Source organism: Nyctereutes procyonoides, unplaced genomic scaffold (assembly GCF_905146905.1).
Source record: "Nyctereutes procyonoides isolate TBG_1078 unplaced genomic scaffold, NYPRO_anot_genome, whole genome shotgun sequence".
Taxonomy (NCBI): domain Eukaryota; kingdom Metazoa; phylum Chordata; class Mammalia; order Carnivora; family Canidae; genus Nyctereutes; species Nyctereutes procyonoides.
This window is the reverse complement of record NW_026575131.1, coordinates 10,739,295-10,764,953: the sequence shown is the minus strand read 5'-3', so window position 1 is coordinate 10,764,953 and position 25,659 is coordinate 10,739,295. Positions and strand designations below refer to the sequence as shown.

The 25,659-nt window shown below is 38.5% G+C and overlaps 1 protein-coding gene and 1 pseudogene across 1 annotated transcript in view; one reads left to right on the top strand and one right to left on the bottom strand.

The window, feature by feature from the left end:
• The window catches only part of GRM7 (glutamate metabotropic receptor 7), an 830,764-nt gene that overhangs the window by 308,337 nt on the left and 496,768 nt on the right, over positions 1-25,659 (top strand). The gene's annotated exons all lie outside the window — the stretch shown is intronic.
• LOC129521583 (POU domain, class 5, transcription factor 1-like) lies at positions 13,623-25,448 on the bottom strand (annotated as a pseudogene).

Genomic DNA, 25,659 nt, shown 5'->3' with positions numbered 1-25,659 from the left:
AGTTGGACTTCCTGGCTGAGTGGCCCCTTTCCGGGTGTAGATCTGTGGTATGGCCACTAGTCCCATGTTAACCATTTCTGCCAGAGTGATAATGAACTCAGCTGCCAGGTGTTTGTTTTTCCATAACAGTGAAACCAGGAGCCATATAGTGATACACAGAGCTTACATATATAGATATGTATGATGCATATGTATTCATGTGTATATACTCACTTATCAGCATCCATATCTCCAATACACACGCATGCGTATGAGGAGGCTGTGAATCAAGGCAGGTTGGAGATAAAGACTGATCTTTGCTACTTGCTACTTTCTAGATTTTTCAACTTTCTCTGACAACTACTGGCTCTCTTTTGTTCCAGGTATGATTTTAAACAAGGTGTTATCCTTTCCAATGTACTTTTATTTTCTCATCTGTCAAATGAGGATTAGCTTTGTAGAGAGCGTTAGTGCTATGAAGTCTTTAGGTCCTTGTCTGACATATTCTAAATGCTCAATAAAAGATGTCTGCTATTGCTGTTGCTATCACTTAGGATATTTCTAGAGAATAACAACACTAAGGAATGTTTATAGAGCTTAGCAACAGCTGACTCTGGATAGATGGAAGAGAGGCATGAAACACAATAACCTCAAACTTTTGTCTTCTGTAATGAGACAAAGCATACAGGGAAGATGCAAAGAGCTGGTTTGCAGGGTAAATTTAAAATATGTGTCCATCAACAAATGAAAGCAGTGATAAAAATAATTCCTGCACCTATATGCTCCTCAGGGACTCAGGAATTTAATGGTTCCAAATCAAATGTAAAGTATCACAGAAAAACATTGCAGAATGAGGAATAAATAGTGATTCCTCCAGCGGCATATTAGAATGACTAAACATTGTCTCTTTTGCTGAGACTGTTGCAGTGCATGCTTTATACACAGTCATACGCATGTACTTGTGGACATGCACACACACACACAGGTGCACACATTGTCCACAAACAACTTTCATGATAAGCAAATTGTTCTTTTATGAGAGGTTATTGAACAATGAAAGAGTCCTCATGTAAGTATCGTTTCTGACTCATGTCCTACACCAGGAGCCATGGTCATTACTATGATTATCCTATAGTCAAGTACCATGTCCTTGATGCTTTTTGTAAATATCCTCTCTCGGTGCTTTCTTGATTGTTTTGTTTAATATGCAGTTTTAGAAATATGTTGATCAGAGGAAAACAGGCATTTGACCTTAATTTCATATAAGTAAGCCAGGATATTCCTTGACCAATTTAAGGCTGTCAATTAGTTACCTTCCACATACAGTGTCTCTTCTAGTAATGTTCCTTAAATGGATGTTGTATTAGTCAAAAATAAAGATTCAGAAGTGGATTTCAAAACATATGATTACTGGTTTTATACAAATGGCCTTCCTGGGCCTATTTTTAAAGCCAAGGAAGACTACAAGTCTCTTCTTTGCTTATTTTGGAAGCAAGATCGGGTATCCCTTGATCCTTTCCTGCTTACTTCCTGGACAACTTTCCTTTCTTCTATAAACTTTTTCATAAAGAGTTCAATTCATACTAATGTGATGCTTTCTTCTTGCCAGTTCTGATTTCTGGCATAGGCCAAGGTTCTAGAGACCATCATTTTACAAGCTTGTTAGTATGCTGTGGCTGCCTCTCCTTCAAGTAGTTTACTCTTGAGTGTTTTTCACTGCGGGGTCTCCTGTGTAGAGCATCTAGATACAGCTGAACCCTCAGTTAACACATGCCATTGAGTGGAGTATTCTGCTAGACTCGGAAGACAAGTATAGCCACTGGACTACATCAGCTGGAGGTAATGCAGACATCCTACAAAAGCTGTACCAGTATATGGGAATCTATTTCCCATCATCCACAAACAGTGATTTCACAATATAAACAATTATTTAAGTGCATCTAGTCTCACTTCCTACAGTACTAACAACTTTTACTCACCTACCTCTTCTGAAATAGTCATGCCCTCTGGCCCCCAGCATACGTATGTATGCACGACTCATCTTTCTTTACCAAGCATTCAGTGATTGCATACTACATGCTAATCTTTTGATATAGTGGTGGGGAAAAAATCAATGAAAGTTGTTTTGTTGTTTTGTTTTGTTTTTTTACTTGCATTAGATTTGTTATAGCTTTCAAGACCACAGGGTTCTATAATATTAGCTACAGCAATGAGAGGAGAGAGTGGTCCTTCCATCTTCATAACAATCTTGAGGTTGCATATGTTGCTGTTCAACCCACAGTCATTGCTTCCCCCCATGAGTCCTTGCCCCTTTCCCCATAGTTCATCCCTTTGAATAACAATGTGTATGTCTATTTCTTCCACTTCATGTTGAAAGTCATTCTGCATCTTATTCAACATTGTGATAATTCTTCTACACCTAGACTTAAAACTTTAATTTAATATAATGACTGCTTGATAACTATTTGTTAATGAATTAAGATTTCATTTTGTAGAAATCTTATTCTTGGATCTTTACACTAAAAAAAAAATGAAGGCTTATGTCAATGCAAAAATTTGTACACAATTTTCACTACAGAATTTTTAATAATTATAAAAACTGAAAACAACCTGAATGTCTTTTAATGGGTACATGTATAAATAAATTGTAGTACACCTGTGTATTGGAATACTATTCAGCTATAAAAAGGAACAAAATATTGATAAAAGGAACAATTTGGATGAATCTCAGGGCATTATGCTGAACGAAACCAAGTCAGTCTCAAAAGGTTACATACTTTATGGTAATATATGACAGTGTTGAAAGGACAAGACTGATGGAAAATAGGTCATTTTTTTTTTGCCAGTGACTAAGGGAGAATTTGACTATAATACATAAGCAAGTTTTTTGCTTGATTCAATGTTTTGATTGTGGTGATGATTACACAAATGTATAAATGTGCTAAAATTCTTACAACTGGACACAAATATGTTAAATTTACTTTTAAAAATCACAAATCATCTTTTGTGAAGTCATGCACCATTATTTTCAATTTTTTAAAAGATTTTTATTTATTTATTTAAGAGAGAAAGCATGAGTGGGGAGAGAGGGAGAGGGAGAGAGAGAGAAACAGACTCCCCACTGAGCAGGGAGCCTGACATGGGGCTCAGTCTCAGGAATCCAGGATCATGACTTGAGCTGGAGGCAGATGCTTAACCGACTGAGCCACCCAGGCACTCCCATACATCATTATTAATACTCCTTACCAACTTCCATCACATGTGAACTTTCAGATCAGTGTTCTTAAACTTGACTGGTTCTCAAAAACATCCAGCCTTCTCATGAACAATTCAGACCCCCAGAACTTTCTGCAGAGAATATTGATTCAATAGATATGGTCAAAGTCTAAGAATCTGTTCAAGAGCTTAAGTGATTTGGGGGACTGAAAAAGTTTAAGAAACTGTCCAGATCAGTGGTTATACTTCAGCGAGCACTAGAATCAATTGAGAAGATGTAGAAGGGTCTGGAATGGAATCACAAATTGGCATTATTGGCAGAGACCTCAGGAAAATCTAATTCAGGTGGTCTATGGGACAGACTTTAAGAAATGCCACTGTAGCTCAATGCTATGAAGTGAATGTCAAACTCAGATGACTCTTTTGTGTCCACTCAATATTTCTAAATATCCTTCCCTTCTCTTCTCCAGAATAGGTATTTCATCCAACACTGGCCTCCTCAAATTCTCTCACTCTCCCAGTAGTTAGTTCAACCTTGCTTTTGTCACCTAGAAAAGCAACATTTTTAGATGTGCTCTCCTTCAACTTCCTCTTATACTTTGAAAATATAGAATTGCATCTAATTTCATCTCTTTTTTAGTGCCTGAGGAAGAGGTGTGTCTTACCTTCAAAGGTTACATATCTCCTCTTCTGCGCTCTTGATCTGAGTGCCTCTTGACCCTTTGTTCTCTCCTGCATTTCCAATTTTTCTTTCTGCCCTGGTTCCTTCCACACAACCTGTGAATGGACTTGTCACCTCCATTTTATACTAGAAATTCTCCTTAGACTTAGAATATCCTTTTATTGCTCACCCTTTCTGTTTTTCTTCACAGCCAGTCTCAAGTAGATAATCTCCAATTACAGTTTCCACTCAATGCCTATCTTTCACTTGTCAATTCAGAGTAATAAGGCTTTTACCTCCAACCTTGCACTAAGATGTCACAGTGAAAATCTGCCAGTAACCTCCTAGATACCTATGCCTCTGGGCTAATCTCGTCCTTATCTGATTTGATTTTGTCAACCATCGTTTTCTCTTCTCCTAATTTTCTGACCATTTCACCTAGGTTCCTTCCTAACTCATAATTATTTAGGCTCCACTGTCTGCTTTATCCAGGTGGAGGGGTCTGTCCCTGCCCCTCATTTTTTTTTCACTGATTTTTTCTCCCTCTGGGAAATCTCTTCCATGCCCATGACTTTAGTCATCACATGTAGGCTCATGATTCCTATAACTGTACCTCTGGTTAAGATTCTAGGCCTGTAATTAATAGGTGCTCATTAATGTTTATTGAGAGGATAAATGTGTGACTGCTACGATGAATAACTGAATTAATATCTGTGAACTAGAGAAACACCACAGTTGAAGTGACAATTGAAGGTCACTGATTTCTGATTGTGTGGATTGGTTTATAAGCAGAGACAGACTCTAAGTTGTTTATTTGCTTTCCCTACTCCTTTTTTCATCACTTGGGAATGATCAGGATATGAAATTGTGTTTAGTTTACAAGTTCCATGATGGAACATGAAATCTTATTGACCACTGGGCCACTTTGGGAAGGCCAAGGATTCAGTTAACCTTTTACTCCTCTACTTCCAGGGACCTGACTTCTGTTGTGCAAATTAATAACAAACAAACAAAGTTTGAATTATGCTAAGGTAATGAATGGCAGTATGTGGGCACCACTTCTGTGAAGTATCTATGACAGCTAAGATGTTTTGCGACATGCCCATTTCTATTCATCTCTTTATCTCTCTCTCTCTCTGATTCTTGCTTTCATTCTTGTTTTTTCTCTCTCTTATTCTTTATTGCTCTCTCTTTCATTTACTCACATATACTCACATAACTTAAGATGTTGTGGTACTTCATTAAATTAACAGGTAATAAGAGATTTGTTTAAAATATGAGATCCAGCTACAACAAAGTACAGAAATTTTGGCACATAAATATACAATTAGAGACCAGACTTCTGACTTCATGGCATCACGCACTAGTGAGGTAGTGTACATCCAAACTTAATACCTTGAGCTGCTGGTATTAAGCGATCTTGATTACTTCAAGTTGAAAAGTTGTAATTCACAGGCTCCAGAAAGCACTGAATACAGTGGCTAATATGTAACTGATAATCAATAAATATCAGTTCTGTTATCCTCCATTTCTTTTCAAAAAGAGGTGTTTTCTCTGCTTGAGACATCCTCTCTTGTAAGCCACAAAGTTCATCTCCATTAATGAATAGAAAAATAAACTCTGTGCATAAAATATATTGTCTATTCACTGAAGTCACTCTTCTTTCCTCTTTCAGTTTGTGGTTTCCAATTTACTTTCCTTTACGATCACCAAAATTGTTCCTAGGCTTTGTACGATCACTAAATGTTTCACTCCTGGTCTCTTGCAGACTCAAGGCAAACTGTCTATTATCTCTGAATTCCTGCTTTCTTCATTGAAATGGGGATGCATAGTTCTACCATATAGGAACATCAGGAGGACTAACTGGGATGGAACTGGTAGTTAGTACACTTAATACAATTTGACAACTAAGGAATATCCCCAAAATGTTAGATGCTACTGTTGTCTTATTTTAGATGTCATATTTCTACTTATGGTTTAAGTCATTTGAGTTCTAGAATGTTTTGAGTCCTTGGGTTTTGGGGTTCTGGAATGTTTTGAGTCCTTAATTATTCTCAGAGCTACATCAATCCTCAGGGAAGCCTTTTCTGACTATTTCTTCTAAGTGGACCCCAGTGCCTTCTTATCATAGCCACCTGCCTATCATGGAAATCAGAGACCCAGAGTTAGTTTCAGCCAAATTCATTAACCTCCTGATGACTACAGGTCCTAATCTGTTAAACAGATAATAACAGTACTTGTCTCGTAGAGTTGTTGTGAGGGTAAAATTAGTTCATGTGAGTAAAATGCTTAGTGCAGTTTCTGGCACAAAATATATGTTAAGTGTTTGTTCTTTTTATGATTATAGTCATAGCACTTATTGGATTCTGAAATTATCTTGCTTAATTATCATTTTATAGTCTATTTCACCCCTCCAGAATAAAAAAAAAAGGATTCAGTAGAAGAGGGAAGATTCATGCTTCATGTTTCCTTGTTTACTCTTGCATCCGCAGAGGCTTGAACAGGGGTTGGCATTCATCACGTTTTTGTTGAATGGAGAGTGTGTGCTACCAGTCATCCAATTCCTAATACCTGACATAGTGCATAGTAGGTTATAAAATATATATTTGATGATGAAAGCCCAAATATCATTTATGATCTTTTTTTTAAGTCATGCAGGCATTGCTTAGTGAGAAAATTGAGAGCTATAATTGCTGTCTGAATAGTGTGAACTCTTCAAGAAGAATTCTGCTACCCCTCCATGCTTTAGTGAGTCAGTAACTTGATTTAGTTTGATGACTTCTCTTGGATGGAAGCTATGAAAATAAATTATAAGAAGACCTCCTTACTCTGTACCCCAATTCAAAAGAAGTTCTTACCAGATTTACTTCTAGAAAGGAAAATAAATTGTCACTTGTTTTAACTTGGAGATCTGGGCTGAATTTTTTTGCCATTCGTTGGTATACACTCTGCATGCAAATTCTAGAGAAAGAATATTGGGATTTTGGAACTATATATAGTTGATATGCTGGGAGCAATGGAGTTAAATTGGTTTCAAAGCTGCTTTATTTCACTGATTTCCCCAGTAAAATCTGGGAAAATAAAATAAAACAGAGAGTTGCAGAACTTTTGAGATTGGACTTTATGAAATAATGGGGGGATAAAGGAAAGATATAAAATGCATGGGAGAAAATATTAAAGAGATAAAGGGGCTAAGGGGAGACTATGAATCTGGTTAGCCCTTTTTAGAAGTCTATATATTGAGCTACTAGGACAAAAATGTAACTACAAAAATTAAATATGTGATGACCAATATTTGCTAAAGCTTCTTCTCAGCAGTGGCTTCCCATTCTAATGTTTGCCAAAATAAAATATGCATTATAAGTTTTCCAACATTTGTTGTATTAGTCAGGGTTCTCCAGAGAAACAGACACAAGAGGAGATATGTGTATATATGAAAGTCTGGCAAGCCACAGATTTGAAGGGTGAGCCAGCAGACTGGAAACTCAGGGAAGGGATAGTATTGCAGTTTAAGTCATAAAGCTATCTTCTCAAAGAATTCCCTCTTGTTTGATGAGGTCATTCTTTTGCTCTGTTTAGGCCTTCAAATAGTTGGATGAGGCTCACCCACATTATGAAGGGTAATCTCCATTATATAAAGTCCACCTACTTAAATGTTAATCTCATTCAAATCACCAACATAGAAACATCCAGGATAATGTGTTTTTTGTTTTTTGTTTTTTAAGATTTTTATTCATGAGAAACACAGAGAGTGGGGCAGAGATACAGGCAGAGGGAGAAGCAGGCTCCAAGCAAGGAGCCCGATGTGGGACTCGATCCTGGGACTCCAGGATCATGCCCTGGGCCAAAGGCAGGCACTAAACCATTGAGCTACCCAGGGATCCCCCAGGATAATGTTTGACCATATATCTGAGAACTATGGTTCAGACAATTTGACACATAAAATCAGTCAACACACTGAGTATGATCTAGCCCTTGTCTAACTGTCAACTTCATCGTGGACCATATGTCTGCTTCAAACACACAGACAGGCCTTCTTTCAGTTCCTCACAAACACAAATTCCTTCCTTCCACTTCCAGGTCTTCATAGGTGCTATTCCCTCTGCCTGGAATACCCTTCTACTTGTTCATGGCCTGAAAAATCACATCCTTTAGCTTTAGCTTAAATGCCCTTTTTGTTAGTGGGGATGTTTCTGACCTCCAGTCTCAATCAGGCTTCCTTATTAGCATCTATGCATCAAGCCATAGTTTCTCTTATTATACTCATCACAGTTATATGGCTTGACATATTAGTAATTATAAATTTGTTTTCTGTATCTGTTAGTTTCATGTCTTTTTTCCCATTCAATTTAGATACTCAGTGAATTGAGGGACCTGACTGGTTGTGTTAACTCCATGTCAGTATACATGGTAGTAGCTACCAAATGAATATAGAATAAATAAATCAATAGATGGAACTTCGGGTAATAAAAAAAATAAGTTTTCCATAAAAGCTTAGAAATCCAAAGAATCCTTTGAATCAAGAACAATTTGAAACACTCTTCTTGTACCTTTTGCTATCAAAGGCAAATATTTCTTGAGTTAAAGGAGTTCTTAAAGCTTGATAGGCACTTACTTAAAAATACATGTTCTTAGACACTATGGCCTTTGTGATTCAATAGGTTAGGAAGTAGGACGAGCAGACTTTGCCTTGTAAAAAGTGCTCCAATGACTCTTCTGCTTCTAGTTTATATACCAACAACTGGGACGACCTACATTAGACCAAACTTTAACCTAAGTCAGAGCTCCCACCTCTGATGATGGGAACTATTGTGCACTGATGTTTTTTATGCCATATTGACACACACAGATGAGACACAATTCTAGACTAAATGGAAGCACAAATAATGTTCTTTCAAATAATTAAGAACATCTTTCATCTCTACTATCACTTCGTGTTCAAAAAAATTACAATTCTGTCAGGTCAGTGATAATTACTTTTTCCTAGACTCTTAGCCTTCTCTGATGCCTTTAATTCTTTAGTAGATGGCCCCTCCAAAGCTATGTTTATTAGAATCAACCAGTACCCTTTCTCTTAACATATTTGTGGTTTAGAGGATGATAAATTCTTCAAGATAATTTTGTTCTATTTATATAAATCTCTGTTGATTTATTTCTCTGAACCTCTTCTATTTTATGTATGGTCCTGATCATGTTATCTTTTGAAATATAAGTCAAATTTTATAGTTTGAGAATTTCTGCTTCTAATTGAGGTAATATCTCAAAGAAGAAATACTTCCTACCTCAAGATTTTTCCAGGCCAGAAATAATCTCAATTTTCTTATGTTATTAGATCTCAACTGACCAGCTACTGGAGTGTATAGTTACTCTAGTGCTTAAAACTCAAATTGAAAGCCCTGCTAACTCAAGTGAGTAAGGAAAAACAAAAATGACAGAACCCTGAGAGAAGGTCCATTTCTCCATCTGGACCCTAGTAAAAGGCTGAGTGAAAACATGATGGACAGGGATCCCTGGGTGGCTCAGGGGTTTAGCACCTGCCTTCAGCCCAGGGCATGATTGTGGAGTCCTGGGATCGAGTCCCACGTCGGGCTCCCTGAATGGAGCCTGCTTCTCCCTCTGCCTGTGTCTCTGCCTCTCGCGCTCTCTGTGTCTCTCATGAGTAAATAAATAAAATCTTAAAAAAAAAAAGAAAAAGAAAGAAAACATGATGGACATCAAAGATTCAGTGGAATCCAGTTGGGTATTCTGGTTAGTAAGCAATGTAAGATTTGAAAAATAGACTGTCAGGAGATTGAGAATGCTAAGCATTTAGATTTTATTTCAAAGTAGTAGAGATCCAGAGTTTGATGTGAGTTTTTATCAGAAGAGCTGTAGAATCACCTTTTAAAAAATATTAATGCAGCTGAGGAATATAGGGTGAAAGAGAAGAAAAGAGTGGGTAAATATACCACTCCAGAGAAGATAAGAAGGGTCAGGTTTTCCATACAATAACACAAATGAATCTTCCAGGTACGATATTGAGCAAAATAAGCCAAACACAAAAGGATGATATTCTACAACTCCATTTGTATGAAACTGAAAAGTAGGCAAAACTAATTCACAGTGATTGAATTCAGTGGTTACTTTTGGAAGGAGGTAATGACTGGGAAGCTCTGGGGGTGCTGATAACCTATATCGTGGTGCAGAATATAAAAACTCATCTAGCTCTACAATTTAGTTATGTATACTTTACAGTATGTAATAATTCAAGAAGTCTATTTCCCAAAATGGGAATGAGGTTGGAATGAAGGCAATGGAATTGGAAAGGCAAAAGAAATCCTTTCTACAATGTATCTTTTAGGAGAAAAATAAAAGTCTAATGGAGTGTACAGACATAGTATGAAAAGATGCTCAGCATCACTCATCATCAGGGAAATGCAAATCAAAACCACAATGAGGTATCACCTCATACCTGTCAGAATGGCTACAGTCAAAAACTCAAGAAATAAATGTTGGTAAGGATGTGGAGAAATCATGCACTGTTGATGGGAATGCAAACTAGTGCAGCCACTGTGGAAGACATTATGGAGGTTCCTCAAAAAATTAAAAAATAGAGGTACCCTATGATCCAATAATCAGACTATTAGGTGTTTATAAAAAATGCAAAAACACTAGTTCAAAGGGGTACATGCACCCCTATGTTTACTGCAGCGTTATTTACAATAGCCAAATTATGAAAGCAGACCAAATGTCAATCAATAGATGAATAAATAAAGAAGACACACACACCACACACACCACACCACCACACTGAATTATTATCCAGGCATCAAAAAGAATGAAATCTTGCCATTTGCAACAACATGGATGGGTCTAGAGAGTATAATGCTAAGTGAAAGAAGTCAGTCAGAGAAAGGCAAATACTTTATGATTTCACTCATATGTGGAATTTAAGAAACAAAACAAATTAACCAAGGATCCTGTAAGTTCATATGGTCCCTGTGCCTCCACTAGGATCTGGGCTGCCTTTGAGATTCACTTTGATCCATAAAATATGGAAAAAATGACACTGTGACTGGTTTCAAACCATTACTTTGAAATAAAATCTAAATGCTTACATTTATTTGCCTAGCCATTAGGAGGCCTAGAAGCATTTGCTTTCTCTCTTGGGAATCTGTCCACCATGTTTAAAAGAGCCTTGGGTTGGGCTGCCAAATGCTGAGCCATCATGTGTACAAAGAAAGCTCTAAATGACAGATATTAGGTATTTGTGGATCATCCAGTTCAGCTGCTAATAGAAGGCAACCAAGGGAGTATCAGGGGATGATGGCACATGAAGCAGAAGAACCACTCAGCCAACCCTGCCCTGAATTCTTGGCTTTTGAGAAAAACCATATGGTTATTGTTTCAAGCTCCTAAGCTTCAGAGCAGTATATTATAAAATAATAGATAACAGTTGCCTTCTAGAGTGGTGGCTCTTAACGGAGAATGAGGGGATTCCCCCCCCCCCCAGGGGACATTTACCAATGTTTGGAGATTTTCTTTTTTTTGGTCATGAGTGGAGAGACTGCTACTGACATCTAGTGGGGAGAGGCCAAGGACATTGTCGAACAACCTACACTGCACAGAACAGCCCTTACCACAAAGAATTATCTGGCCTGTAATGTTTATAATGCCAAAATTGAGATATCTAATATAGAGGAGTGACTCATAACTTAGGTAGTCCCTAGCAATTTATCTCCAAAGCCATATTTCCTAAACTTTGTTGATAATATTAATTGCCTAGGATTCATGTTATTACATATAAAACCTTAAAATCATTCCAGACCCTCAAAGTCAGAATCACAGAGAAGGAGCTTAGAAAGATGTTTTCACTTTCACAGAAGTTTGAAAAACACAGGCTTAGCCCAACATTTCTCAGATTTTAATGTGCATAGAAATAATCTGGCCATCTTTTTACAATTTAAAATCAGATTTACTTGGACAAGGGTGAACCCCCACATAGCTAAAGCCATCTTGGGAAAAAACAAATCTGATGGTATTGCAATTTCTGATTTCTAACAAGCTCCCAGGTGATGCCTAAGCATTGCTTCTTGGACTGCACTTTATATAGCAAGACTCTAAAGCAGTAGTTCTCAAACTTTTCCATGCATCAGAATCACTTAGAAGACACATGCTCAGGTTTGATTCTGCAGGTCTGGGGTGGAGCCTGAGATTCTGTATATCCGACAAATTCCTAGGTGACGCTAATGCTACTAGTCTGAATCACACTTTGAGAACCTAGATTAATTAATTAATTCATTAATTAATTTATTTATTTATGCCCTAGATTATTATTTTGCACATCTAAGTGTACATAAAAATTTACCTCCGGCGACTGCAAAAATTGAAGGTTCTCAGAACCTCTCCCCACTCACCACTACATTTCTTCCCTCAGTCTGGGCTGGGAACCAAATAATTTGCATTTTAATAAATCACCTCGCCTGGGGTGACTCTAATATTGGTGGTATAGGACCATGGTTTATGAAACTCTGTCCTAGGGGAATGTGTTAGAATATCTAGTGTTTGTGGGAGGGGCATGGGCAAATCATAGAAAAACAGATTTAATATAATAATTGATTTGTTTCTGATTCTCATTTTTAATTTATTTTGAAATTTCAGGTAGCATTGAAAGAGTAGAGAAAATTTTTCAGACGTCATGGGTTGGATACTAGAAGCAGAAGTATTGTACTAGAAAGGGTATTTTCTTCCTGTGTCAATTACTCAGTTCTTCTTGAGTCCTGCACCTACCTTCTCTGCAGCAGCTACAAGTTATATGCTGCTGCCAATTTAGAGAGAAGATGTTGATAGTAATGGCCACAGTTTAACTTTTTTGGATTTTTGCCATGTACCAGGCATTATGTAAATACTTTGCAAAAGCTATCTAGTATATACGCTAGATAATCTCTTCATAAGCAGGTACTATTCTCTCTAATGCATAAATTGGGAAATTAAGGCATACCAAGATTACAATACTTGCCCAAGATCATATAACTTATTAATATCAAAGCCAAAGTTTTTACATTGTCTCATAGGATAACTGATAGATGAATAAGAGGCAGGATATGGGCGTCTGTGTTTAAATATAATTCTTTAAAAAGAACAATTCTTATGTAAAGCAATAGTTAAAATGGAATGACCTCTCTGTATAACATGTAAAGGAATTTTGGGACAAAATTTAACATATTGCCTCAACACGATGTGGCAATAGCTTAAGTTTGTATAATTGTCTACTATTAATTACATTACCAGGTATTTTTAAAAACCCTATCGGAACTTTAATGTATGCTTCTTAACTTTCTACTAGGATCTGATGGTTTTGGAGTTATATAATCCCTAGTAGTGTCTTTTAACCTGTTGGCTTGGTTAATGAAGAAAGTCTGTAGTCATCTTGTCTCAAATCAAATGTATTTCTAAGAGTTGTCTTGTTCACTCTTCTGGGATACATGTGGGAGATAAGTGTGTTCCCCATTATGTTATCTTCTTTCACTAAATACCTGCATTCGGGTAAAGTTTCAAGTAGCCTTTTGCTGTTGCCATTACTCAGTTTCCCACTCCTGAGTCAAATATACATTTTTCCCCCACCAGCTGTGTCCCAGGCTTCTATATTTACGAACAAAGTGATGAGTGATGTAGGATTAAAAACAAGAACATCCTTGAACTTCACCTTCCCTCCAACCAATTCCCCCAAACTCTTTGCCCCTACAGCCTTTGTGCTCCAAAATCCTTTCTTAGAGAATGAAGAACTTTATCCCAAAGTCCTGGTACAAGCCCCAGGTTCTCTTTCCTTACCACCCCGCTTTCCTCTGCAGCACCGCCCCCCACCCCCCACCCCACATTTGGAAAGCGTGGAAGAGCCCAGAGTGGCAACAGACACAGAGGGAAAGGGTTCACCATCTGGGAATGGGACTGAGGAGTAGGGCCTAGTGAGGTGAGGGCCTCCATCGCTGGGAGGGAGTACCAAAGTGGGGCCCTGGGGCCAGAAGAAAGTTTCCTGGTGCCCCTGAAAGAGGAGACCCAGCGGCTTCAAAATCCTCTCCTTGCACTGCTGGCAGCGACTGCAGACCCACCCTTGGGCCACATCCTTCTGACACCCAAGCTGCCAGACCGTGTGGCTGATCTGCTGCAGGGTGGGTTTCGGGCCCTGCAGGGACACGTTCTCCAGGTTGCCTTTCACTGGTTCTCCATGCTTGTTCGCTTTCTCTTCCAGGCCTGCCCAGGAAGGGTCTTTGCTTTGCACATCTATAGATTTTCATTGTTGTCAGCTTCCTCCACCCCCTTCTGCAGCAGGGGCCCCAGCTTATACATGTTCTTGAAACCGAGCTGCAAAGCCTCAAAAGGGCAGATGGTCATTGGACTGAACACCTTCCCAAAGAGAACCCTCAGTGGATGCCCCACTGTGACCTGAGTATATTCCAGGGTGACCCTCTTCTGCTTCAGGAGCTTGTTCCAGATTGTTCAGGCAGTTTGTTCCAGGTCTTTCTGCAGAACTTTGATGTTCCGGGACTCCCCTGGGATTTACTCCAGCTTCTCCTTGATGGCTTCACAGCCCCTGGTGGCAGCGCAGGCCTACAGGGAGGACCCCTCAGAATTGCTCTCTGTCTCTGCTCCCAGCTCGCCTTTCAGCTGAGAGATCTAAAGACCGCCTTGGGGCACTAGCCCCATTCCAACCTGAGATCCACAGTATGAAATCCCCCCAACTGAACTCAAACTGCAGGGGCATGAAGGAATCCCTACATGCCTCAGCACCTGCCCCAAGCCCACACCCCCATCCTCCCCCCCCCCCCCCCCGACACACACCGGCCTGATCCTGATCTGCCAGGAGGGCCTTGGAAAGCCAGCAAGGCTCCAGCCTTCCTGGCCTATCACCTTCACCCCGAGTGGGAGCAAGAAGGCCAGGTCTGGAGGCAGTTCTCTCACCATGGGTAACAGAGACTCCCTAAGCTAGGGGCATTGAAAAGTATACAAAATGTTTTTAAAACAACAGCAAGCACACAAAGTTTCTTTCTTTCTTTTTTTTTTATCTTTTTATTTAAATTCAATTTTCCAACATAGAGTATAACATCCAGTGCTCATCCCATCAAGTGCCCTCCTCAGTGCTCATCACCCAGTTACCCCATCCCCCCACACACCTCCCCTTCTGCAACCCTTTGTTTGTTTCCTGGAGTTAAGAGTCTCACAAACTTTCTTTTACTACTTTTAAAAATACCATTCCTGATTCTCAACTCTGTCAAAGATATACTTGCCTATCTTAAATACATCCCAGACCTTCTGAGTTTGAAATCTCCAGTTTAAGAGACTGCTTTTTTTTTTTTTTTTAACCTTTCTGGTAATGTGAGCATCTGCATTTACCTCTATTTTCATAATCTAGACATTGAGCTACAGTAGTTTAGAAGGCCACTGGTATTTTAGAAACTGATTCTTATTGGAGGCTTCTATCATAAGGTGTGTTTTGTTGTTGTTGTTGTTGTTTTTGAGTCCAGACTATTTTTTAAATTGTGAAACTTCTGAGTATATTAGGCATGATGTAGTATACAAACATATTTTGTCCTGGGACACCTGGGTGGCTTAGTGGTTGAGCATCTGCCTTTGGCTCAGGGCAAGTCCCACATCAGGTTCATTGCAGGGAGCCTGCTTCTCCTTCTGCCTATGTCTCTGCCTCTCTCTTTCTCTGTCTCAAATAAATAAATAAAATCTTTTAAAAAAGCATATTTTGTCCTGAGATGTACAGAAAATACTCATTTATGTTCATAACTATACCCCGTGCTGCCCTCCCACCCCCAGTAAATTCAGATATTTGAAATTAGATTGATTTCAGGTAAAGCAGGAAAAAATGAATTTAAGCTGTTAGAAGAACAGAAATAGGTAGTTGTAAGTTGACAGGCCTGTTAATGTGTGGAGGAAGCTAGGATATAATACTTGAGGAAATATTATGATTATGACTGAAGAATCTGTCAAAGTGTTTTTGGTTATAGGGAACCACTATTCTGCAGACTTCTACAAACATGGATGAGTTTGTCTGTTTTTGAACTTAATATAAATGTAATTATAGGAAATGGACTCCATTGTATTTGGCCTCTTTAAATCAAGGTCTGTGAGATTTATACCCATTGTTTCATATTGCAATACTTTGTTCTGTTTCATTGCCATACAGCATTCCATCATTTGAATTTTACAGTTTACCCATTCTACAATTTGTGAACATTTGGGTTGTTTTTCACTCTTTGTGTATTACGAAGAGTCCTGTAAAAAACATTCTTGTGGCCACCTGGGTGACTCAGTGGTTGAGCATCTACCTTTGACTCAGGTCTTGATGCCGGAGTCCTGGGATGGAGTCCCACGTTGGGCCTCCCCCAGGGAACCTGCTCCTCCCTCTGCCTATGTTTCTGCCTTTCTCTGTGTGTCTCATGAATGAATGAATGAATGAATGAATCAATCAATCAATCAATCTTAGCAAAAAAATTCTTGGACAGGCCAAAAAAAAAAAAAGGGGGTTTTGGGTCATATATAATAGGAAGGAAGAAAATCCAAATTAACAAAATATGTAATCTGTATTATTCACTTAAAGGAAAAAGTTCAGATGTGGGACAGGAGTCAGAGCTTGTTTGCTCAGGTCTCCTGCCCTGTTCCCTGAATCAGTCACTATTCTGTGCTGTGGCAGTTTCATCCTTAGACAGGAGGGCATGGCTGTGGTATTTTTAAGCCTCATGTCACTATTTGAAGTTCAGAAAAGGAGAGATGATCTCTTCCAGTGGTTCTCTATTAAAAGCAAAGGTATCTCTTTTTCAGTGCCCTGATCAATAATTAATTATGTTTCACTGGCCAGTAATGGGTTACCTGCCAACTGTTTAATGAATCCCTTTAGTCAAGAACATTTCATGAAAGTGATTGACTTAGCCCTGCATTATTGAGTTCATCAGTGACAAAGAGAAAAAAAGGTTCACTTAATCTAATCAGGTCTGGAGGTTATATCAGCTCCCCCTGAAGCACATGGACTACCTCATAGTGAAGGGTGAACCCACACATGAAAACATTGGGAAATGGGTAGGGTGTGCAAAGAACCACTATAGAGATAGAAAGAGGGTCTTGTCCTAGTGTTAGAAGTGTACTTGACTGCACCAAATGTCATATCCTCACTTCTCTGTTGTGAGTGCTGGACAGTCTGTTGCTTTTTAACAGAAATGGAAAAATACTGGACCAAACACTACATTAACTGTAGAGCAGTGTTTTTTCCCTCCATTTGGAAATGAACACATTAATAATTGCTCATATTAAAAATAGCTTTGTAAGAGGAAAAAGATGTGCAATTTATGTTCTAGGTCAATATGTTGGGAATTTCTGAGCTGTTTTTCATTTGTAAATAAGTAATTTAGTGAAAACTAAAAATGTTTGGCTCCAAATAAGTAAATAATTAATAATCATCTTGCTTTCTGGGTGATTTATTTAAGTACTACCTCTAAAAATAAATAAGGAAAAAGGCTAGCAGTGTGGCAGAGTGACTGTTTTTACATTTAAATTGAATCATATTCTTACGAGGACTAGGGTTTTAGACTCCCAGATATGTCATTTTTATTTATTTATTTATTTATTTATTTAACAGTGTAAGACAGCTTTCTCCAAACATCATGTTATGCCTTTATAAATTAACATCAATGTTCTGAATTGGGTGAATTGGTTTTGGTTTTTAGTAACACATTTTTAAAATAACAATAACAATTTCAAAAAAGCTGTAGATCTGGGGACTCTTGCATTATGAATGTACGTTAGATTTAGTGTTACCCTTTTCTTATAACTTTGAATTAATAATTTGGAAAGATCTTTAGGTATGACCATAAAATTGTTCCCTTCATTGTTTTTTTGAAGATTTATTCATTTATTCATGAGAGATGCAGAGAGGCAGAGGGAGAAGCAGGCTCCCTGTGGGGAGCCCAATGTGGGACTCCATCCCAGGACCCCGGGATCAAGGCCTGAGCCAGAAGGCAAGCTCAACCGCTCAACCGCTGAAGCACCCAGGCATCTCAAGTTATTCCCTTCAACTCCAAAGCTCCATCAACCGAGTAACACATATTCCTCGTGTACCAGGAAATGGAAAGTCTGCCTTTCAAGGCTGTCCTTAGTTCAGAGGCAGGTAATCCACCCAGAATCATACACAAAGCAAGATTTTCAAGCTATTTTTATTTAATAGTCTTACATCATGTTTCCTTTTGGAATTACTTTCCAGTATCAAGACTCATTGACTTTAATATTCTCAGAGATAGTAAGTCTTTATTTGAAGATGGATTCAATATTTGGAAATACAACAAAACCATTCAGAATAGTGGCAGGTTAAGGTTATGTGAGTACGGTGACCCATCATGTGCAGGTAGGGAAGGCAAAAGCAAGATATGACTATGGAGTTGACCGTAGTAATTTTTACATGCTGCTGATAAACTGGACAAAAAGATGATTTTAAAAAATATAAATGTATGTTGATCATCTGCTCATTTCTACCACATGGAAGAAAGATTCATTTGAACAGCCTTAACTTTGATATTTATTCAAACACCCTGGCTAAATAAAATTGGAATGAATAGAATTGTGTTGTGTCTTTAAATCATTCTTGAATTTCCCCAAGGTACTCAGTGTACTGGACATGATTGTCTTTGTTTGTGACATTGTATTAGCACTCTAGTTCTAACTCAGACGTATGACGAAGTCTTATAAGAAAGAGAGGAGATTCTTAAATAGTGAGTAGGGAAGGAAATGCACTTAGGTCTATATTTCTTAGTCCTTTTGCTTTTACTTTCTCTCTTTTTCACTGCCTCCTCCTGGCCAGTTCTTTGCTCATTAGATCTCTCATTAGAAGGCAGATAGGGAAATCAAAAGGTAATGAAACTTAAATCTGCTAATTTTGCAACTTGTTAGCAGCTCCTCTTAAATGTTCAGTGGTGGAAGAAGCTATCATTTTTAGCTAAAAGGAAGCTTAGGGATAATCTATGGAATTTATTTATCTGTTACTAATTCATTAATAATTGATCATTAAATTAAGCCAGCCAATTTATTGCACAACTAAATTATAGCAAATGTGCTTTTTCTTTGCCCACAGATAAAAATTTTTACTGGAAAAGAAATCAAGTCTTATATATTTAATAAAATTCAATTTTAATAAAGCAAGGGCCATGACCTCACAAAGCCAACCTCCTTTATTCTCTAGGATGTATAACAGCACTAATAATGGCTATATTGAATCATCTTGGACAAAGCAAAAATAACCCTGTTGTTTCTGAGGTGCAAGACAAGAGAGTCTATCTATATATCTGCTAAACCTTGGCAAGAAAAGCAAAAGGAGAGATAGCATCTGAGAATATTCAGAGGTGTTGGTAGCTCTTGGGGCCCATCTTGTGATAGTGTGACTATAATTGGTTTAAAGAACAAGGTGATGTAAAGGAAATTTGAAGCCATTTCAGCCTTCTTTTATTATTCGAAGTGCTCTAGTGCATGCTACGGCTTCCAAACAGCTGGCTTTGTGATAGAATCTGATCCCCAAGTGCTGAGAGTGCTCAAGTGAGGGAGTGCCAAGGAAGGTTTTGGGTTAAAAATATGGACAAGATGTATACATGTAAAATGAAGTAGGGGTTTTGGTTAAAAATAATTTGCACATGGACTGTTTGGATGGAGAGAAGGTAACGTGGAGAAAGAAAGCTAGCATGGGAAATTAAATGTATCCTGAAACAGCAATAGAAGAAAATACAAAGGAACAAAAGGCTTGCTGGGGAGCCCATAGAGGATGGAGGAATACAGTTGACCTTGTTCAGATGGGTGGCTGTGACCTCCGCTTCTGAACAGCTGTGTCTGCACTAGAGACACTGGAACAGTGTTTCTTAAGCTTGGTTGAACTTTGGAATTACCTTGGGAGTTTGAAACTGTGCTGATGCCTGTGTTCCACTCCTGGAGATTCTGACTGAATTGGTCTAGGACAGGGCTTATACGTCTGGTGATTCTAATGTAGTCCACTTAGCCAACTACTGCTCTGGAATATGAAGATATCATTTAATGCCATCTTCTCTCATGGTTCTTTCCTTCCCATCTGCAGGCTCACTTTTCATATCTTGCCCATCACCCTCTCCCCTCTGCATACAGAGTCTCAGCCATGACAGAAATCTGTATAAACTGATAAAATAACCTAACATTCAAGCTGTAGAAGTGAATTCTTTATAGCAGTGTCTCTTTAAAGGAAGGTTTCTCTTTCAAGCTGAGGATCTCCTCTCCTTGTCTTCGGCTTTGGACACTAAATTGGTAAAGATGTTAAAATTTGTAATAGGAAAGAGTAGAATTACAGTAGATACTTAACATTTTTAAGACACTCCTAGCATGCATTTCAGAACATGTTGCTATCTTTTGCAAATCATGCTGGCTGCTATATCTGTTCAAAAATGTGATGAAAATGGCACATTTTATCTTTCAGATGCCTCTGCAATTATAACCATGAAAACGATTTATTTACTAAAAAATAAATTTCTGTTTTTCTTTTTAAAATAAATGTATGAAACACCAAAGAGAAACGTCATTAAATAGGTCAGTTAGAGATCTTGGGTTTTCTATATTTAGTTCTGCTGCCTTAAACCCAACTGTGGCGAGAGAAATCCAGAAGGCATTTTGGAAAGGCAGTGGTACTTTTGACAACAGCATATTCAGCCACAGTTACTCCTCACAATCAGAGAAAATAAACATTTCACCCCTCCCCATTTGATCTCTCTTTCTAAAGATACATTCATTCATTCACTCATTCTTTTTTTTTTTTTTTTTTGATCTTTTTTCAAATGTCAGTGATACTGGAAGAGAGCAAAGTAGACATGGCCCTAGCCCATGCTGGGTTTAGCCTTCCTAAATTATGAGGTGACACAAACAGTATGCATTCAATGTGATAGTCTGGGACTGCTGGGTGTCTGTCCAGAGCTGCAGCTCTCACATTGGCATTGTTGGCTTGTACCTGCTAGTGTATGACCTTGGGCAAGTTACTGAGCTGTTTTCAACCTCAGTTTTTTCATCTGTGGGATACTCATTTATTTGCCAGATCTACCTTAGCAGCTTCTGTGTGTTGGGCATGGTGCCAGGTGATGGAGGTGCAAAAGGGCATGAGACAGCAAGGAGCTTCGTCAACCAGGTTTGTTTTTTACATAGCACCCACTACAATAAACACTAGTGGTCATCGTTTTATTATTACAGGACTGTATTGGGCTCTACAGGGGATTTAGAATGAGGATGATTATTAATACATCTGATTTATAAAACATGTTTTCATTTCATTTTGCTTGACCAAATTTGTGGCATCACTTCCTACAGCTCTGCAATTTGTCTTTGTTAGCAGCCTCTAGGAATCTGGGTGTAAAAGCAAAGATGATAAATATTTAACACGATCCTGGACAGAATTTTCCAGGAGGATGTGATAGATAAGAGATGAAGTGATTCAGGGTTCAGCAAGAGCATGGTTGGATGTAACTTCCACAAGGTCAGGTATCTTGTCTTTGCTATTTACTGCTATATTCTCAGGGATGAGTAATGCAAACACCAGGAAATCAAGAATTAGTTGAATGAATAAATGAATCGAGTGAAGGATCTAAGTTGGCAAGATAAAGGAATAAGGACATGAGAGGAGGGGCCCTGTGGAGGGAGAGAAAATAGGGAGGTGAAACATCCAGAAACAGAGTGCTCTGAGTGAGGGAGTGTGAGAGTTAGAAGAACAGGAGGTCATTGCCAGAGGGCCAGGCATTTGATTTAAAGCTTTAAAAGATGGCGCAATTCAGAAAAGTGTCAAGAGCCAGGTAGAGACTGCCCTGTGGCAGATAGAGCTAATGTGGAATATACAGGGAAAACAAAAGGACCTGAGGAACTGTTTGTTGACTATGGAGTTCAAAGGCCTGTAGAAATCATCCAGGAGCCAGAGGGTAAGATGAAAGAAAAGAGTCACCCAGAAGCAAGGTGTTGAGTGAGTGTAGAGCTGACGTGGGGCTTAGCTGACAGCCCTGTACTATGGGGCAGGAGGTGAGATGGTAAAAGTAGAGGAAGGTGTAGCCAGCCAGTATATGCCTGGAAGGATAATTTTTCTGTTTATTTTTTACAGGAGGGTAGAGGAGTAATGATTTGAACTCAGCAGGTGAGATTCCTATCTTACCTCTCAGGAACAAAGGGCAGAGGAGTGAAGAAGGGAAGTGATCTGCCTCTCTCTCTCTCTCTGTGACTGTCATAAATAATAATAATAATAATAAAAAAAAGAAGGGAAGTGAAAAGACCCAGACAGTAAGACTTTTAAGCCAGATGGACGCACAACTCGTACTAACTCATTATCATCCTTGCAGTGAGGATACTTTAAGCATGATAATTAAGTGTTTCCTTTCGGTCTACTTAGGAGCCTAATCTTCATCAGCTGTTCACAGTCTGATCACATAAAATACCTCTTTGCATTCAACTATTGCCACATTCTTCAAGGTAATTGGAAGTGGCTTGGGTGCTGAGTCAAGGAATCCTTGCTAAGGAACTTCACACACAGCTTTTGCTGTACAGAGCTAGCAGAAGTATTATCAGCTTAAACAAATGGAGGATTTATTCAGTTCTCATCTATTAGCTGCAGTGGCTTCACAGCCACTAGAAATGCACGGAAGGAGTGAAGAAGCGCTCCCACCACTTCCTTATAAAACCTTAGCATGCCATTCAGCATATGAATGAGGCTTGGGTATCTTTGGAGGATTTGTTATCCTGAAAGTAGAGACCTATTATTTTTTTAACTGATAAGCTCTAAGGAGTTCAGGGATGTGGAAGTATAGGACCAGGTGTTACGGAAGGAATGTTTTTAAGAATCAAGTCAAGAACGGAAATGCTAGAAGCACTACAGATGGGATTTTAATGGAAGTTTCCTTCTAATTTAAGATCTTGGCTGTATCCAAAATAAAGGTAATATTCAAGAAAGGTTGTATAAAGGAAATATCTGAATATCTCAGTGTCCAAGTGGAAACTGAAGACGGGGGATGCCTGGGTGGCTCAGCGGTTGAGCATCTGCCTTCGGCCCAGGGCGTGATCCTGGAGTCCTGGAATCAAGTCCCACATTGGGCTCCCACATTGGGAGCCTGCTTCTCTATCTGCCTATGTCTCTGCCTCCCTCTCTCCCTGTGTCTCTCACGAATAAATAAAATCTATTAAAAAAAAAAAAAAAAGAAACTGAGGACAGTGTTCATCATGAAAGACTTCAATGACCACTCTGCCCTCTGCTCACACACTCTAGGTATACAGTGTGAAAACACAAAATTACACAGCAGTAGGGATAATTATGCACATGTTGTGTAGCAGGTTTTTGAGGAATTAGTGTCCTGTTTGTGCCTTATAAAATTTAAAATGATGTTACTTCCAGAGGAGGGATTGGTATGATGAATAACTGTATAAATAATAAATAAGGAGGTTGTACAATATTAGAAATGGAAACCACTTTATTATTAAATCGAGAAGTTTCTGCTTCCTGGTGGTACTAAATCATGTGATGTAATATCTACTAGTTTTAATCCCAAGTGAAAAAGCAACTGTACAGATAAAAAAAAAAAATAAGCCACAAGGTTTTTATTATTGTGTTTATTACTGAGGTTGTCAAACTCTTTGACATGATGGTATTTATCATAAGTAAGAAAAAAAGTAGACATTACTACTTCATCTTAAAGCATAGTACCTTTGTTTAAAATATATGTATAATTTGATAACATTTTCTAAAAGACTAATGCACAAAGATGAATTCTGCATAAACTCCAATGTAGTTTTGCAAACTATGGTATGCGTCCAGAATTCCTCAGTTGCTCGTTACATTTGTAGAAGCTCCTTTTTGGACTTCCAAATCAGATGCCTTACAGGTAAGGCTAAGTACCTCTGGGAATCTGATTCAGGTAGGAAGAGAAACAGACATTGAGAGAAACTGGATTGGGGTCATGGTTATCTCAGTCCTGAGTGAGAGCTCTGTAGCCTTGAAAATCTAAGTGGCAAAGCCTTGCTCTAGTTCGTGCTGGGTAGAATAAGGTAAACCCATCGTCTATTAAGTGTCAGCAGATGAGATCTATTTTGGGGATTTAATTTTATGTAAACCTATAAAAGGAGCTAATAAATTCCCAGTATTCCTTCTGTACATCCAGAAAAAAAATGGCATCCCAAATGGGAAACACCTTCACTGTGCATGTCAACTAGGAACACCTGTCAAAGACAAGTATAAGCAGAAATTCATCTGTACTTCAGAGTTTATGTTGGATTTCATAGCACAAATTATTAATGAGGACTGTAAGGGAGCCAGCTCTCTTCCCTGAACCCTTTGCTACATTTGACGTGACCAATGGTGGTTGCTTTTATTAAAACTTTCCCAGGTCCCACTCTTGACTTCTCTGACTTAGAATTTTTTAGTCCTACTGCTGGCTCTGTGACCACTTTTTGGCTGGCTTCTTCTTCTTGTCTTTTTTTTTTTTTTGGCTGACACTTCTTTCCCAATTAACAAATGTTATGTTATTCCCTCAGGCTCAACACCTTCCTTAAATAGGATCAGCTGTTAACAGGACTGCACAGCCCCTTCTAAACTACTTTCTCAGTCTTGACTTCACCAGAAGTCAACATTCTATACAATTTCTAGTCAAAATACCTTGTCCATATGTCAAACCATGGAATTCCTTAATGAAGCATAGTTTCCCCAACTTCTCTACAGCTTCTGTCATTCCCTTGGATCTTTGTTTTTGTTTTGGGGGGTCTTTTTGCACTGAGATTTAGAACTTCCCCTACTTTCTCATTTCCATTAAATGGTAGGAAAACAAATATCTACATGTTTTCTGTGATTTCCCCTATCTTTTTCTCTTTAAGTTTCTGTCTCTCTCTCCTTTCCTATTCATTTACTAAACATCTACCTATCCACTCATTCATCCATCCATCCACCTATACAAATATGTATTAAGTGTCATCTATGTGTCAAGCATTGTGCTAATTTCCAGAGATACAATAAAGGAGGGAAAGAGAATCAGTCTAGCATATATGGAGCATTAATGATTAAAGATTAATGAAGTAATCACACAAATATATAATTACAAACATTGATCAACATTGGGAAGGAAATGTTTAGATTCTCTCTGGAGAACCTGATCTCATGAATGGGCAGGAAGGGATGGGGGAGGTTATTTCTGAGAAAGATAATTTCCTCCTAAAAGATAGGAGAGGACATATGTGGCTAAAGCTGGGTGAGAGCCAGAAAAGAACATTCTTAAGGTTTATTTATTTTTTTATTCCTTTCATTCATTCCTTCATCTTCCAACTAATAATATTTGAGTGAATATTTGGTGCCTGGTCCTGTCCTCAAAACAAGAGATTGGCTGGTAAACAATACCTTTAACAATTCAACAGATTTTGATCACATATCTTTTAGGTGCAGCCACTTACAAGATACTGTGTATTGAGTTTCCATTCCTCAAGCATGCCTGTGTGTCCCTGCAAAGGCACATACTTTCTCTCTGATGGAGATCTTACAGAGTCTTCCTTGTATAACCAATCCAAACTTTCGAAAAGAGCCTTTTTGGGCTACACCAATCATACCATGTTTGATTACCTATTTTTAAGTAAAGTGAATCAGTTTATGATCCTTCATGACACACATTAAGTCAGTCTTTGTACAAGTCTTTGATACATACTTGTTTCTTGGTGTGTTTCCTTGCCTTGGAGACTTCTCCCTCTAGGACACAGCAACCCAGAGTGAAAGAACAAAAGCTCTGGTGACAGAATCAACTTAAAACCTAGCTCAGGCA